The sequence below is a fragment of the Acomys russatus genome, chromosome 16 (genome assembly GCF_903995435.1).
Source record: "Acomys russatus chromosome 16, mAcoRus1.1, whole genome shotgun sequence".
NCBI lineage: Eukaryota > Metazoa > Chordata > Mammalia > Rodentia > Muridae > Acomys > Acomys russatus.
Genome location: NC_067152.1, coordinates 34,746,096 through 34,762,839, shown reverse-complemented (window position 1 = coordinate 34,762,839; position 16,744 = coordinate 34,746,096). Strand labels below are relative to the sequence as shown.

Here is a 16,744-nt window from a genome sequence, read left to right as displayed (position 1 = left end):
TGAGCCTCTGGCTGCCCTCTGGGAGGGCTTGGGATCTCGACTCTCTCTTCAGTCCCAGAAAGGCTCCCTGTCAACCCACAGACTCCCCATGTCTCAGACACAGTTTTAGCCATTACTCTTGTCTGCTTGTCCATCTGCCTGCCTGTCTATTTTGTCAACTTTTTTCACTGTTTCTATCTTTGTCTTGATTTCTCTTAGTGTTTCTTCAACTTTTACTTTAAGATATTCTATGAGAGGCGGGGCATGGTGGTGCACACCTTTAATCCCAGCACTCGCGAGGCAGAGGCAGGCGGGTCGCTGTGAGTTTGAGGCCAGCCTGGTCTACAAAACCAAAGACCAAAAAGATATTCTATGAGATTAGAAACAACTGCCAGTATAGTTGGAATTTCCAGAGGTTCTTTTTTTTTTCTCTATGAAACAGCATCATTATGAACTTCCATTTTACAAGTGAGGAAACTGAGGCATAAAGAGTTTTGGTTCCTCACCCAGCACCATATAGCTTAGAAAATGATGAAGTTGAGACTTAGCATTTGCTCTGAACACACACACACACACACACACACACACACACACACACACACACACACACCCCTCACACAGCCCAGTAGAACAGAGGGCTCTCTCCTTTGTCAGAGTGCACAGCATGCACGTCCACATAGGACACTGCTGAATCCTCCTGAGGTAACCATCTAATGGCTGACGATCTATCTGTAATACCCATCTGTCAAGCACTAACTGAGTCTCTCTCTAGTGAATATTTGGGTCCCTTTCTTCCTCTTTAGAAATTTCCTTCATGTCTGTTGATCTTTAATGCCCTTTTTCTGAGGCCCTCTGTAGCTTGCTGAAAGCAGTTTGGATGCATACAGGTTTCTGATTGGATGGATGTCCTCATAAGGTATGACACAGAGGCCTGGTCTCCCCCTCCCTCCCCTGAGCTCAGCTCTCCCTGGACTTCCTTCCTCGACAACATATGCACACAGCACTCTCTTTAGTACACTATTTGCATCCGAGATATGGATGCCATGTTCTGATAAGGACACCTGGGTGTTGAGGACAGACACTGTACACAAACTGTCATTGCACTCAGTTACTTTTCTCATTCTATGTCTTTAGAGAGGCCCAGGGATGGGGCGTTAATGGGGGGTGTGACCGGCCATGTGATTAGCCATCAGCTCTGAGTCATGTGACTTACCCAAACTTTGAACCCATTTTCCAGTTGTCACCTTCCCTTGCAATTCCCAAAGTCTTCCCAAACTTGGACAGCTTCTAAGGCATTCTCCAAGCCTCTTTCTCCTTAAGATGATTTGTACTTTTGGTATGCCAGACCAGTTCTGTTCCAGTCCTTTCTCAAATTCTAAAATATTGCTGATTATAATGTGTCAAGTTGTTTCCTTTCCTGTCTTTTTGCAAGATTTTTTTTTTTTTTTTTTTTTTTTTTTTTTGTACAAAAATGCTGACGTCTGGGTTGTATTACAAAGTTCTGAGTTCATTCTGGTTATGACAACAACTACACACTACACACACACACACACACAGAGCCAAAACTAGCTATTCTAATGTTCTGCCCACAGGGATTCTAAATGGGACAGCTATGTCCTGTGGCCTCTCCAAGGTCTAGGGATCATTTAAGAGGAGGATGCAGAGAGATTGTGAAAGCCAGAAGAGGTGGATGACCAGATAAAACTGTTTTCTGGACACAACTTGGCAGTCAAACATAGGAACTCACAACGTCTTGCCAGCATGCCTAAGACCTGCACAAGATCAAGCCATACGACATCCTAGCGGGGAGTGGGGGAAGTCTCGGGAAGTCCCACCCCTAGCTGAGAAACTGTTGGCAACTGACTGCTAAGCAAGCAAGAATCCGTGGTCTTTGGGGCTGAGGCTCTTGAATGTGCATCCACGCTCTAGTAACCACCCTAACCCCACACATCCTGGCAGCACTAAGAGAATACGTGGAATGGGAGGGGATAGTGGTCGGAGAAACAGAGGAAGCACCACAGGGCAGGGAAGGAGGAGCAGTCTTGACATGACACATCATATGCACCATACAGCTTTAAATTAAAGATGATGAAAATAGTTTTAAATCAAAAACAAACAAACCCACAAAACAACCTCAGGGCTTCACGCATATTGTATCACTGAGCTCTATCGCTAATCTTTTAACACTTTGATAGAACTTCCTCAGGAAGTAGAGATAAACAGGTAAGTTTTTGTCTACAGTGCTTAAGGTCAGGCAAGTGGTTTCTTTCTTTGAGTATCATATGGAATGAGGGAGCAGCCCATGCCAGGCTCTTCTCACAGCACTAAGTGATAGTCACTGTGAGACCCTAAAAGGTTAGTCCCATCCCTAAAGAAGTGCTTGCTGAGAAGTGTTTGTTTAACCAAAGATAGATACATAGTACCCAGCCCTTTGCTGTGCAGTCTCCTGAGCCCTTACTTTTGAAGCAATCCTTTCAAAACTGCGCGTATCTTGGATTCAATTCCAAAACAACTCTTTATGGCTTATTCCACAGATCTCTGCATCTGCCGTCCCACTGAGCATACTCTGATTTTGTTAAAGTGTAGCAAGGGCATGTGACTACTGCTATTTGTCTGGAAAGCTGTCAGACTCCATCCCAGCTCTGTGACTAATACAGCAACTCTCCATTACAGAGTTAGGGCCACTTTGAACCTCTTGAGGTTTATTGGTTTTGGTTCACATTCTGCTAATGTTACTTATCACAAAATGCTTGATGAAGTATTCGTTGCTTTTAAAATAAGCACTTGCAGAACTCTTACCATGTGCCAGGCACTGTTCTAAGTGCTTTGAAAATATTTACCCACTAGAGAACCTAAAAATTAATAGCCGTGTCCTAAAGACTAATTTCCTTTTCAGAGATGCTGGTCACCTCAGGAAAGGCTGTGTCTCAGCTGCAGATCCTCTACAGGACCTGTGTGGCAAGCTGGCCCTGACAAACCAGACAAGCTCCTCTACTGCAGAATATCAAATGCACCCATCCAGTCTAGGGCTCTGGCATGCACAAAGCACACAAGGATCTCTCTTTACCTCTATGGATCTTCTGCCTGAGCATGAAAAATGTAATTTTAAAAAGTGATGTTTTAGATAGTACCATTGTCACTGAGAAAGATAAAGTAAGGAAAAGACAGGGGGAGATGGAGGAAGGCGGAGGGAGGTCTGTAATGTAAAAAAACAAACAAACAAACAAAAAAAAAAACAACAACAACACAAGTTCTTGAACACCTCCTCAATAGGATCTCTAAATAAACACCTGTAGGAGACCAGGAAGCCATGGGCAACTCCACATACAAGGGCTTTGAATCAGAGGGAGCACAGAATAAAAAAGCCCAGTGCAGGGGACTAGTGAGCAATGGCTGAGCTGAATTCTGAGGGAGAAAAGAAGCAGAGTCTATAAGGCACTGCACGTGATTGCAAGGAATTTGGTTTTTAATATGACTAACATGGGAAGTTGCGGAAGTGTTTTCTGTGTAAGAGAAAAATGTAATATGTTTTAAGTAGTAATAAGATCACTCAAGATTTTGTTGGGGGCAAGAATCAAACAAAGAGGCCACGTACGCTGCTGCATCAAATAATACAGCTTGGCAAGGGGGCTGGTGAGACACAGGCAGGCTTTGGGAAAGACTTAAAACAAGAACCAATTGGATGTATTGCCTGATGAGGCAAGAATGACTTGAGGGGCTGGAGAAATGGCTCAGTGAGGGAAGACACTGGATGTACAGGCGTGAGTACCTGATTTCAGCTTCCCAGACCCCATGTAAAGCTGGAGTGGTAGCTAAAATTTGGGCACTCCTACAGCAAGATAGGAAGTAAAGCCTGTCCCTGGGAGCTCATAGGCCAACTAGCTTCTTGTATTCCACGGCCAACAAGAAGAGACTCTCAATTAAGTTGAGGACTGATACCCAAGGTTGTCCTCTGACCTCCACATGCACACCAGAGTGTAAGCTCACCATGTGCATCAACATGCATTCATGCACACAAAACTAAAAAAAAAAACTTGAAAATTTTTGTCCGAAGTAACTAGAAAATGACATTATCCTTACTGGATATGAAAAAGCCGTTTTGGGAGGAAGAGCAAGTGAAAAGTTTTGGAAACAGTAAGCTCAGAGGTGTGTGTTAGACAATATGGCTGTCCCTTTGATAGCTCAGTTGGTGGAGCAGAGGACTGTAGACATCCATGGCTGAGGGGAATATTTGGGTTTTTAGCCTCAAGTTTGTGGGAGATGTGTAGCTTAAAAGGATAAAGCAAGAACTTTTGAATATGTACCCAGTGTATGAAATCATGTTGCTATAAGAGCTTGCAAGACACTGAGTAGATACAAAAAAAAAAAGAAGAGGCTCTGGGACTCAACATGTGCAGAGGCCAGGCAATGACAGAAAAGCAGAGGGGAGAAAAGCTAGGGAGATAAGTAACTAAGAGAACACGGGACCATGAAACCAAGTGAGGAATTGGTCAAGGTCTAGGTCTGGCTGTCAAATGCTGCAGGAGGTCATGTCCAGGGAGGACTGAGAAATGTTCACCTAGAACTAGCACCACAGTGGTCATTGCTGACTTGGAAAAAGAAGAATGTGGTGTAATGCAAGGGGTTCAAGAGAAAGTGGAAGTAGGCACTGGAGCGAAATATAGTTTGGTTCAGGATTTTATTTTAAAAAGGAATGACATGGGGAATGGTATTAGGGAGGAAGTGGGTAAGGAGTGCTGATTTCTTTTCTTTTCTTTTCTTTCTTTTTTTTTGAGACAAATTTAAAGCAAGCTTTAATTAAATATTGACCAGGATGGTGAACTCTGGCCAGGACCATTCTGGGGTTTCCAGAAAATGGCAAGAAGTCACATTTCGCAGAAGGTTTTAAAGGCAAACCCATAAGGCTTCCATATTGCTGATTTATTTTCTATAAGATGAGGGAAGTCGTACGTCTAGAGAGAGACGGAATGACCACTAGCGTTAGGGAAGGAAACGGCACATATAATGTTGCCGGCTTTCTGCAGATATATCTGAACAAAGGGGATGCGTTAGAGAGCAAACTGTCCTCCAGCAAAGTATTTATAGGTTGAAGCTCCAACTCTCCAAAGTGATTGCATTTGGAGAGAGACTTTAAAAAGGTCATTGCAAGGAGGGACCAGATAGCGCATCTACCCTTTCTCTTTCCCCTCTCCCGCCTCCCTGTCGCCCCAGGATAAAGTGCAGGTAAGGATGCAGCGAGCAGAAGGCTGTACAAGCCAGAGTCATTTCATCAGAAAGAAGCCCTGGATCCACCTTGGTCTTAGACTTTTAAACTCCAGGGCTCTGAGGGAATTATGGACACAACTTGTGGGTTTGTGATGACACCACCGCAGACTAACTCAGACCCTGGGAGGAGATGCCTTTGCTAAGAGTGTTGGGGCAAGTAATCTCCCAACAGTGGAGAGAGGTTCTGGTAGCTTCAGTTTTCTCCATGAAATAGGAGGAAAGATGCTTTAGCTGGATAAGAGAACAGTAGAAGAGACCACTGGGAGATGTGAGGTGCGAGAAAAGGTATGAACTGGTTATCTAGAGAAGAAAGGGAACAGAGAGCAAGTCTCAGGATTTTAGGAGACATCTAAAATTACCCGTGTTGAAGCTAAGGCAGGACTGAGTTATACGACACAAACACCTCTAGAACTTGCCGATAGCTTAAAGGAGAAGAATCAATACGCTGAAGACAGAGTATATGAAAAGACAAAATTAATTTATTGCCCTTCGAGGGTTTTTCTATTTATCTGAATCTCAGTCACAGCTGCCTACACTTTGAGCTCCCTTGAAATAAAAGTCTAAAATGCTTTTGGTAAGTATAGCTGAAAATTAGAAGCTAATTTACCATGCAAACTGGCCTTAAAACATTTCTTGAATATTTTTATTCTCAGGATAGTATTAACTGTAAATTTCATTTCCATATATAAAATTAAGTAAGATTTAAGTATCTCAAACCAAGCCTTAAAAATTAGGCATGGCAGAGCACACCTGTAATCTCAGTTTGCAGGGAGCTGAGCCATGAGAATTCCAAATTTGAGACCAGCCTAGTTTACATAGCAAGATCCTCTCCCCTGCCCTCCAAAGAGCCAACAAAACAAAACAAAACAATGCCCCCATCCTCCTTATTTTTATAGGCACATCTTTCTACATAAAACCATTATTCCCATAGTCCCTGCCCCACCCACCCCTCAGCATAGACTGAATAGAAAAACAAAACAAGACACACCAGAAGAGGAGCATCATGATTTTGAAGACAGCCTTTCTGTAGAGCTGCTGTAGCTGTGTCCATAACTGGCCCCTTCTCATTGCTCACATTAGTGACTGGCCATGTGCTTCCTGTTTGGTTTCAGACATCCCTTGGTCCCTACGTGCTGCAGGGCACGGCTGTCATACTCTGCCTCCTACCCTGAACTTCCCTTCCCCCTTCACTATATAATCCAGACATTTTGACTCTGCACTCTCTCTTCGCTTGCTCTCTTCCTTCTGTCTGCATTACTGCTCTTCTACCCACCATGCATGGCAGCTGAGAGCTGCTTCCAATAAACCTGCATTTATATGCTAGAACTTCGTCTTGCCATTAGCTCATTCTGACGTTTCAATCACTTCTCTTTGTGCCTAGTTCTCTGCCTTTGTAAGGCTGCTTCCCTATGCCACTTCTAGTCAGGAGCCCCTTTCCTTATGCAATTCCTAAGAGAATCTTTGCATTGGCTCCTGCCTCTGGATTTGTGTCCTGTTTTAATTCCTGTCCTGACTTTCTTCAAAAAACAAAAAATGCAAACCAAACGCATACCCCTCTCCACAAAGACATCTCATAAAGCTGCCTTTATGACCTTTATGAGCTACCAGTTTTTTGCACGGTTATCTTCAAGTGGTGCTCACCTTCCATCGTGTTTGGGACAGGGTCTCATGCTGCTCAGCACTGTCTCCACCAAGCAAGCTGTCCTGTAAGCTCCCTGTCAGCCGTCTCTACATCTCATGCCATCATAGGAGCGCTGGGATGACAAGACATACGACTGCATCTGCATAATGTGGATTTTGGCAGGCGACTTAACTAGTTGGGCTGCTTCCTCAATCTTCCATTTGCAATCTCTTAAAGCACCATGAAGACAGGTAAGACTGCACCATTCCACACCAAAATGTTGAGAGAATCATAACAAATATTTAATGTAAATTATATGCAGACCAGTTAAGCTTCAAAAACCACTGCATTTTACTTCCAAATAAAAGTGCCCATTTGGCCAGGCATGGCGACTCATGCCATTAATCTCAGCACGTGGGAAGCAGAGGCAGGTGGATCTTTGAGTGTGAAGCCATCCTGGTCTACAGAGTGAATTCCATACACACCCAGAGCTGTGTAGAAAGATCATGTCTCAAAACAAAACCAAACCAAAACCAAAAAACCCATAGACGCACAGTTGTGAAGCATAGATAAGATCCACGTTTCTATTCTGACCAAGATGGGGTAACCAGGATGACTATAATTTATTTGCCACAATAAAGTAAGATAACTTGACAGGATTTTGGAGAACCAGGTTTAGGATACTGGACATCAATAAATACAGAGAAGAGAAACAAATGAGGTAAGCTCTCTCTACTCCTTTGGCTGATTTGGTTCTGGTTTCCCCAATATAAACCTGCTACATATTTTCTTATATTTATATGTATTTACTGGTGGAGACTAGCTCTGCAAATGCTGTTATGTTGTAAATTTAAAATTCCATTTCCTAATCGCCATATCCAGTAAAGCAGCTGACTTTCATAGATAAATCTTGCATCCCAAGTCCCAGGACTTTGCTAGCTCTTTTGGATTCTCTACAAAGACCATCATATCATCTTTAAACCAAAAGTGCTATCTCTTCCTTCCTCATGTGCACAACTTTATCTTTTTCCTGTCTGATTGCATCGTCTAAAATAACCACCAGCATGATGTTGAAACAGAATCTCAAGGAGACAACTTAATCATGTTCCTGTCATAGAAGGAGAGTTCAGGTCATAAGTGAACTGTTACCCACAGGACCTCGGTAGACACTCTTCCTAATGTTGACATTTCACTCCATTCCTACTGTAAAGCTTAGGGTTCTCCACAGGAAGAGAGCTGATGGGTATTATACATTACACAAATGGGAGTCTACCACCCATGTAATCACATTGCAGTCCTGCCCAAAATGGCTCCCCAGGAACCATGTCAAGTGCTCTCCTACCCTACAAAAGGCAGCAGCAATCTTCTCTATGCCTAAACATCACCTAGCTATGGCTCTGGGAAGCTCTTTTATACTGAAAATAAAAAACAAACAGAATGTGGGCTGGAAGGGAAGAGATTTATCACTTTTTTGGGATATTGTTGGTTGGTTTGCGTATATATTTTTCCATTATTTATATGTATATATACATATATATGTTTCCATTCTTATGTCTTGTGACATGCTTTTCTAACATTTTAGTAGTTTAATTACTTTTTAATTGACTTGTTTTTATATAACTTTGTACAATGTTAATCTCCGCATTTTAACCTCTATCTCACCTTCATGACTGTCTCCCACTATTATACATAAAAAAATCTACATTTGCATATCTAAAATAGTCCCCCTGTTACCCCTAATCCACACCTCTAATCCCTATTCCACCCAGCGCATACTATATCCCTTTCTTTCTCCTCTCTGCGTTACCACTTCATCCCACTACTTAAACATTGATACCATCTACTCTTAAAAACAAGTCTGGGTAGCACAGTGCTATCCAGTACCTCAATGCTGCTGCCTCTGAGACATAACAGGATTATAGGGTTTCTTGGAGCTAGGCAAACCCAGTCCTGTCAACAACTAAGTGGAGCAGCACTGTACCTCCCTGAAAACAGCTTCAGGAAATGCAATGTTAAGCAAAGATCCCCTTAAGAGGACCCACAGAAAATGAGACAAACAACCATACAATAGTGGATAAAGGGACAATTGAAAATTGGAAGACATATCCAGTCTAGCAGATACACAACACAACCAATAAACACAAAGAATGTGAGATCAGTATGTCCTATCCTAGAATGGAAACCACAACCACCCAGATACGTGAAACCACCTGAGGAAGGATTCAGAACCCTACCTACATCTTTAAAATTTACAACTTTATTTATTTTGTACATATGTGCATTTACATCTGCGTGTGGTCTCTGTTGGTTATGTAAGCCATGGTGGGCACATGAAGGTCAGAAGGTAACTTTGGGGACTAGTTCTCTCCTACCATGGGAATAGAACTCAGGACCACAGGCTGGGCAGCAAGCACCTTCGCTCACTGAATCATATTAAGGACCCTGGAATTTTGCTTTTGAAAAAGATTAATGACCACAAAGAATATTCATAAAAGCAAATGTTTGAATTAAGGGATTCTATTTGATATTTTGAGAAGGTAGTTCTCAAAGAAAAGAAAACAGGAAATTGGAGAAGAAAGTACAAAGTACAGAGGATGGAAACACTGAAACTATCAAACAGAAAATTTGGGAGGTAAAGAAACAATCAGATGTTTTATCAAAGCACATTTACTAGAATAAAGCTTATAACCGACAGTCCTAGGTAGTCCACCGTGGCCATGTGTACTCTGCAGATGCTCAGTGCCCAGGAATTACTAATCTTTAGTTCACACTTGAAGGACAGAGAAGCAAATTCTGATGTGAGTGGGGGATGGCACACACCAGGATAGATGTGCTCACCAGTAAGGGACAAATGGCAGCAGGCAGACAAGCAATGCTCATCTTTCTAGCACCTCTTCCTATGGGGCAACCAACATGAAGTGGCTGCCCAGCTTGGAGGAGGGGCTTCTTTCCTTGGTTAACCATCTTTCCTGAAACCCAGAGTCATGCCTCTTGGCTCCTGATCCCTCCAGTTAATAACTGGGATGAACCATCACACACACGTTTGTGGGATTTTTTTTTTTCCAGGAATAGATGTGGACTTACTTCATCTCTCAATATGATTTATACTTTTCATTTAGTTTGGATTGTATTAATCAATTTTAAAGTATTGACTTAGCTATGCACAAATTAGAATAAATCCCATTTGGTCATGGTGTTTGTTTGTGCCCATTTTTGGATTTGACTTGTTACTTTTTTTTTTTTTTTAATTTAGGAATTCTGCTTCTGAGAGATAATGCCCTATTATTTTGTTGCAAAGTCTTGGTCCAGTTTTGTTATCAGGGTCATGTTGACCTAGCAGGATGCATCAGGAAATCATTTTTCTTTACAAAATGGCTATATAACTTCTTCCTCATGTGCTGGTAGAATTTATGATTAAGTCATGTCAGCCTAATGCTTTCTGTTTGGGAGAGGAAGGTCATTACTTGCTGAGTCTTTTTAGAAGCTATAGGGCTCCTCTCAACAGGGGGGAAGCCATGCTTGGTGCTGGAGACTTAGCCAGCTGCCTGGGGCAAGTGAAGCCTTGGGTCGGAACCTACAAGCGCCACTTTACTGAACCAACAGAATTCCTAACTACGTTCTAAATATTTATCCTTATACCCACAGATAAGTGTAGCTCTCACCGCTCAAGAAAACTTCTCTCTGCAAAAGACGGAAATACACAGTGGTCGAAATGAAGAGCTGTAGAGCCCAGTCCAATCCTATATGCCTGTAAGACAATTGTAGGAGCCAGAGGAGCAGACGGTTTCTGTGAGATGGTGTCTCCCAGAAATGTTAGAGAAGCAATGTTAATGAATCCTCACCAACATGGCTGTCTAAACGTTGAATAAGAAGACAACAATTGACACGCTACTGTGGATTGAGGAAAGTCCATGAGGCCTCAACCCCAAGGAACTGCAGGCAACTAAGAAATGCTGAGAGCCGGAGACATAGTCCTCCTGAGGGTAAAGCGCACTGAGTGGTTATCCAACACAAAATGATCAACATGAAAACGTACATACAAATAAAATTGTACAAATGGAAAGGCTATATTTTTATTTTTAGATACACACAAATAATACACATATACACATATCAAAAATTAAAGAACAAAAGGCCATGAATTTGAAAGAGAACAAAGGAGTGGTGCATGGGAGAGTGTGAAGAAAGGAAAAGGAAGGGGGAAATGATGTAATTATAATATCAAAATTTATCAAAAAAAAGCCAGAGTGCTACAGAGACGTCTATTTCATCTTATACAAGAGATTTTTTCCCTTTTTTCCTGCAGCAGTGGAGAAAATAGAGCCTCTTCTACATGTTAAGTAAACATTCTACTACTGAGCCTTGCAAAACTAAATAATTGCTCAAAGAGTGAGTGTGTGTGTGTGTGTCTGTGCGCGCGTGCGCACATGGGGACACGCATTTTGTACACAGGATTTAAGGTAGCCAAGGTTGGCCTTGATTTCCCTATGTATCCAAAGATGATCTTGAGCTCCTGCCTCCACCTCCTGAGTACTAGGATTACAGGCATGCACCACTATACTTGGTTTTCAAATAGTAATTTTAAAAACCAAACGCGTTAAAACAATCCAATTCAAAGATGCATGAATTTGACACATGATGAGGAATGACAATGGGAAAACACTGTCTTCATTCTCCACAATTAAGCCATTATGCTTATATAAGAGCAGAAGACTTTGCCTGTGCAGTAAAATCACAATGCACCTTCACAATGTACAATAATCTTGAGGCGGAGCTGAGGTGCTGGCCGACCTCACTGGTGTTCCGTAGTACAAACCATACAAAGTGCATGTGTTCAATAGTCAGCACCAAGGATGAGCGAAGTTGTTCTACACAACAAATGTAAGCACATTCAAACACATGAAATACAGAAACGCATGGAAACACATGTAACATAGCACCAGATGCAAACACATGTAAACACATGTAACACAGCAACAAGCAAATGCTGCCAGAAAAACATTGGTTCATTATGTGCTTTATTTTGAACTAATAATCTTTTTGGTGTCTTTAGAAGCCTTTTACTGTTGCCATTTTTTTTCCTTGACCCTCTCATTTAGTCATATGACCCCATATAGAATCACAACTCACAGTTTCAGAAGCTATGGTTTAGAGTATGCTACAGAAGTGGTTCAGAGATGTTCATTATAGCCAGTTGATTGATGGTTTCATAAAGTTCAATTATAACCTGATTTTCCTGTCTGCTGGATATTTTTGTTACTTAGAGCTGGCGTTGAAGTCTCCAAATATAATATGGAGTCATCTATTCTTCCTCAGAGTTCTATCACTTTTTCACATATTTTAATGAGCTACTTTAGGTGCATACACATTAAGGATTATTCTGTGTTCTTGTGTACTTTTTAAAAGTTAGATAATGCCTCCATCTCTGATAACTGTCTATGACTGGTCTACTCAAAACTTAATGGATCTTCTGATTAAGTAAGGATGGCATGCCTTCCTTTATTGGTTTACTTTCAGTCTGTATGTGAATTATATTCAAAGTATGCATATAATTGGATTTTATTTTTGGCTCACATAGACCATTTCTTCTTTTTATTGGTATATTTAGGCCATTAACATTCTAATAACATAAGTGATTATGATATAATTGAACATATTTGTCATCTCTTGTATTTGATTATTTTTTATATTCTTTTCTTTCATTCCTTTTCTGTCTTTTGTAGTTTTTACTGAGTATCTTATGATTCTATGTTTTTTCTTTTTTAGCATATCAATTATATTATAATTTTTAGTGGTTGCCCTAGAGCTCACAATGTTTTCTTTCCAATGCCACTTCACAGGTAGTGAGTGCTGTACAGTAACAAAATAATTCAATTTTTTCTGCCTGTCCCTTTTATAATTAACTGTCATTTATTTTACATGCAAATAGGGTTGCATAAGTGCATAACTGAGTACCTGCAGCTAATTACTACTTTGGATCTGTTAAGAACATCTGTTAAGAGATGAGCATAGTAGCATAGGCTTGTAATTCCAACACTTGAAGGATGAGGTAAGAAGGCTGCATGAGTCCAAGGCCAGCCTGGGTGGGCTACACAGTGAAACTCTGTCTCAAAGCAAAAACAAAATAAAACAAATCTGCTAAGAGTTATTTCATGTATTCTTTCACTACTACACGATCCAAGCTTATGACCCACAAGGCTTTGCTTCTTTTGTTGTTGTTGTTGTTGTTGTTTTTATTTTTTTGTTTCTGAGGCAGGGTTTCTCTGTGTAGCCTTGGCTGTCCTGGACTAACTTTTGTAGGCCAGGCTGGCCTCGAATTCACGCGATCCGCCTGCCTCTGTCTCCTGAGTAGAGAACGTGGCTTAGCATCTTTGACAGGAAAGCCTCAAAATGTAACAAGCAGCAGGCTTCATTAATTTCTGACTAAGAAAAAAATTTCTGGAGGATTTTTCTCTTAATACTTTGTACTCTAAATAGTTCACCCTAGTTTCTTCATGCTTCAATGGTTTCTGAGAAAGTGGATGCAATTAATATTTCTGATCTTTATAGGTATGGTGCTACTCGTTCCCCGCCTCCCACCCCGATGTCTTTAAAACACTTTCATTGAGAACTTCTTAGGATGTTCTAGCAGGGGAATGCAGCAGCACATATACAATTGACCAAAGGGTGGTCCTCTTCTATCAGGAAGTCACTCTCTTTGACCAAACCCTTCAGGAGGGATGCAAATGGACCAATGAGAGAAGCAGGGGGTCCTTTCATAGGCAGCCAGATCAGCCAAACAACCCTCCATCTTCCATCCAGATCTCTCTCATATCCCTAAACTTATTTTTGATTTCTTGTATTTGTAATGTGTCTACTATAGTTAATGTTTACATTAATCCCAAGCAATATCCTAGGAGCTCCCTAAATTGTGGCTTTGATTCCAATGCTAATTTTATAAAATTCAGAATCATTATTTCTTCTACTACCTCTCCTTTTCTCCCTGCTTTTTTGTAGTCATATTATGCAAGTTTTAGGCATTGTGTGGTATCCCAAAGTTGTTAGGTACTGCTTAGTTTTCCTTCTTTCTTTTTTAACAAAATTTTAATTTATTATAATTTATTCAGATTACATCCAGATTGTTATACCCTCACTTGTATCTTCTCAGCAAGCTCTATATAAATGTGCACTCTAGTTTTTTTGTGTGTGTCTGGTTCCCTGTTGTAGTTCAGTCTTCAGCTGGCTCTGCTTGGGTCCTGGTTCCAAGATACTCCTACTCTCTTCAGAGAAAGACTGGAGACATCAGAGTCAGGTTTGATGGGCAGCTAGCTGACTAGGGAAGAGCAGGAAGAAGACTGCAGAGGCCCTCAGGTCACGCAGCAGGCAGAGAGTACCCAGCCATTTATCCAGACCTGATGCTTTAGCTGCAAGCAGGGTAACTTGCCCTAGCTCTCAACCCTGCTACCCAGCTACCTGCTCATCAGTGACCTGTTCCCTGTAGAGCTGTTTTGCCAGAGAGTGCTCTCAGTCAGCATCTGAAAGCCTGTGAGGACTTGGAGCTGTAACTGGTCAGTATCCTGTTTCTACTTTCCCATTCAAGTTTCCAAGCTCCCATCTAGATTGCTCTTGCATGCCAATCAAAGCTCTCATGTATTTTCCTTTCATGGAATTACCGCTTCAGTTTTGAGAGGCCAAGGCAAGGAGCTGGACAGAGACTGGAGAATGTACTGTTGCATGGTGGTCAGGCCTGTCTTTTAGTGAGCCTGGGCCACTGAGCTTGGAGCCCCACTGCTGTCTCAGCCCTTCCCTCTTAGGCCAGACAGGATGGCTGGAGGGAGCTGGGGCTCTATACTTCCCTTTCCCTACACAGGTCTGAATTGGCTAATGTTGATCACTTCCCTTTTTCTAGGTTCCTTAGGCGCTAAAAGATCTCCAGTAGGTTAGCTCTGGTGAAACAGCCCTTCAGAAGGCAAGCGGGGTTAAGGGTAACAGAATGCCTTGTGGTATCAGAAGACTCACTTTCCTCCTGCTCGGTAAGGACCATGGATGGATTTTCCCCCTCTCATGTTCACTATGAGAACCTGAGGAAGCTTCTGAGGGAAATCACTAGACGTTTACTTCTCAGACTTCTACAGACCAAGCCCCTACCATCTACTAATCCCAGCTCAAGCTTTCCTGCCAACACTGGCTCCTGCAGAGCGTTCTCCAAGTAGAATTTGTTCTCCTAAGTTGTAATTGCCCATGTCTGCCCTCTAAATTCTAGACCAGGAACTTTCCCTATAGGCTCACTTCTAACATGGAAATAAATGAATGTTGCTGACTTTTAAGGTTGGCTAGGTCTGAACTGCTAGGTTTGAGTGGTACCTTCACTCACTTTCTATGCCTAAGAGAAAACTGAAAACTGACCAAGAAATAGCATTTATAATATCTACATTATTTCCAGAGAGACAAAAACATAAGTTTAATGAATAGTCTTAATCTCTGAGACAGTATCCCATCTTTGTAGTTATTATAGTAAAGATGGAGAAAAATGTTAAGAAAAATTTGAAGATATTATGGGTAGAAAATTTCCAAACTGAAAAAGAAACCCCCAAACCACAAGCCAGAAGATCATGGAACAAAATACAAAATAAACATAGAAAACCACATCAAGGCATAGCACAGTAACATTGTAAAAAAACAAGAAATAAAGCCATTACCTTAAAAGCCACTGGAGAAAACAGATACTTTAAAAAGATAATAATGAACGAATTCTCATTTATGCCATACAAGTCAGAGAGCAACAAAAGCTGAGAGGACTCATTCATCTAAAATGGCACACACAATGGAAATAACCTTTCAAGCTGAAATGGAGAGTAGATTCTCAAAACCATCTAGAACGCCTCATTAGTGGGCTATGCTATGCAAAAGGCTAAAGGGCTGGAGAGGTGGTGCCATGGGTAAAAACACACATTCTGCAAACTTGAGGACTTGAGTTTGAATCCCCAGCACCCACGTAAAAACAAACAAACAAACAAACAAACAAACAAACAAACTAGGCATGGTGTTTGGAGACAGGTGGATCTCCAAAGCTTATTGGCTAGGCAGCCTATCCAAAATGGTGAGATTGGTGAGACACTCTTTCTCAGTAATAATAAGGCAGAACATGCTAGAAAAAGACATGTGTGCACATGGGTTCATACATCTGCACACTAATATGCACCCCTCCATACACATAAAGGCTGAAAAAAAAATCATTCAATTTTAGAACAAAGGCATCAAACAGAATCCTGCACGAACCAAAAGGAACAAATTTTACTGGCCATAGGAAGTACATGTGTGAACACAAAATACTCTTGTTTTAAAATCCTCTCAAACACAGGCTGGACATTAGCTGCAATAATGAAAACAGCACATTGCAAGGTTTACAATATTCATAGAAACAGGAGAAAGAATGGAGATGGGGAAGCATGCAGTTACTAAGGAGCACCTACCTCATATAGTTGGCCTAAAAGTAGGTAAATGCTGGCTGTGGCTAACATGCATACTGAAGAGCCTAGGCGACAACTAGAAAACCAATAACGATACGGAATTAAAGATTTTAATTCATTCAGTGATATAGGGATCCTAAATAAACACATGCCTACATCCAAGAGCTTCAGAGTACATGAAGCAAAGACTGGCAGAAACAAGAGGGAGATTAGGCAAAATGATAAGTTGTAACCAGAGAAAATTTAGTATTTATTTCTTAGTAATTGGTAAAACTAGATGGAGTACTAGTGAAGAGACATAGATGATCTGAAAGTTACTAGCAACCAGCTGGATGACAGTCAAGACCAACTGCAGTAAGTCTAAAGGTGACTGATTTCATATGGAGCACATTCTCCGATACAAAGCAATAAAGCATATAGTCACAGAAAT

At 41.3% G+C, this 16,744-nt stretch overlaps 1 protein-coding gene across 1 annotated transcript in view; it reads right to left on the bottom strand.

Moving 5' to 3' along the window:
• Positions 1–16,744, bottom strand: part of Cep112 (centrosomal protein 112) — a 444,738-nt gene that overhangs the window by 158,552 nt on the left and 269,442 nt on the right. The window lies entirely within an intron of this gene.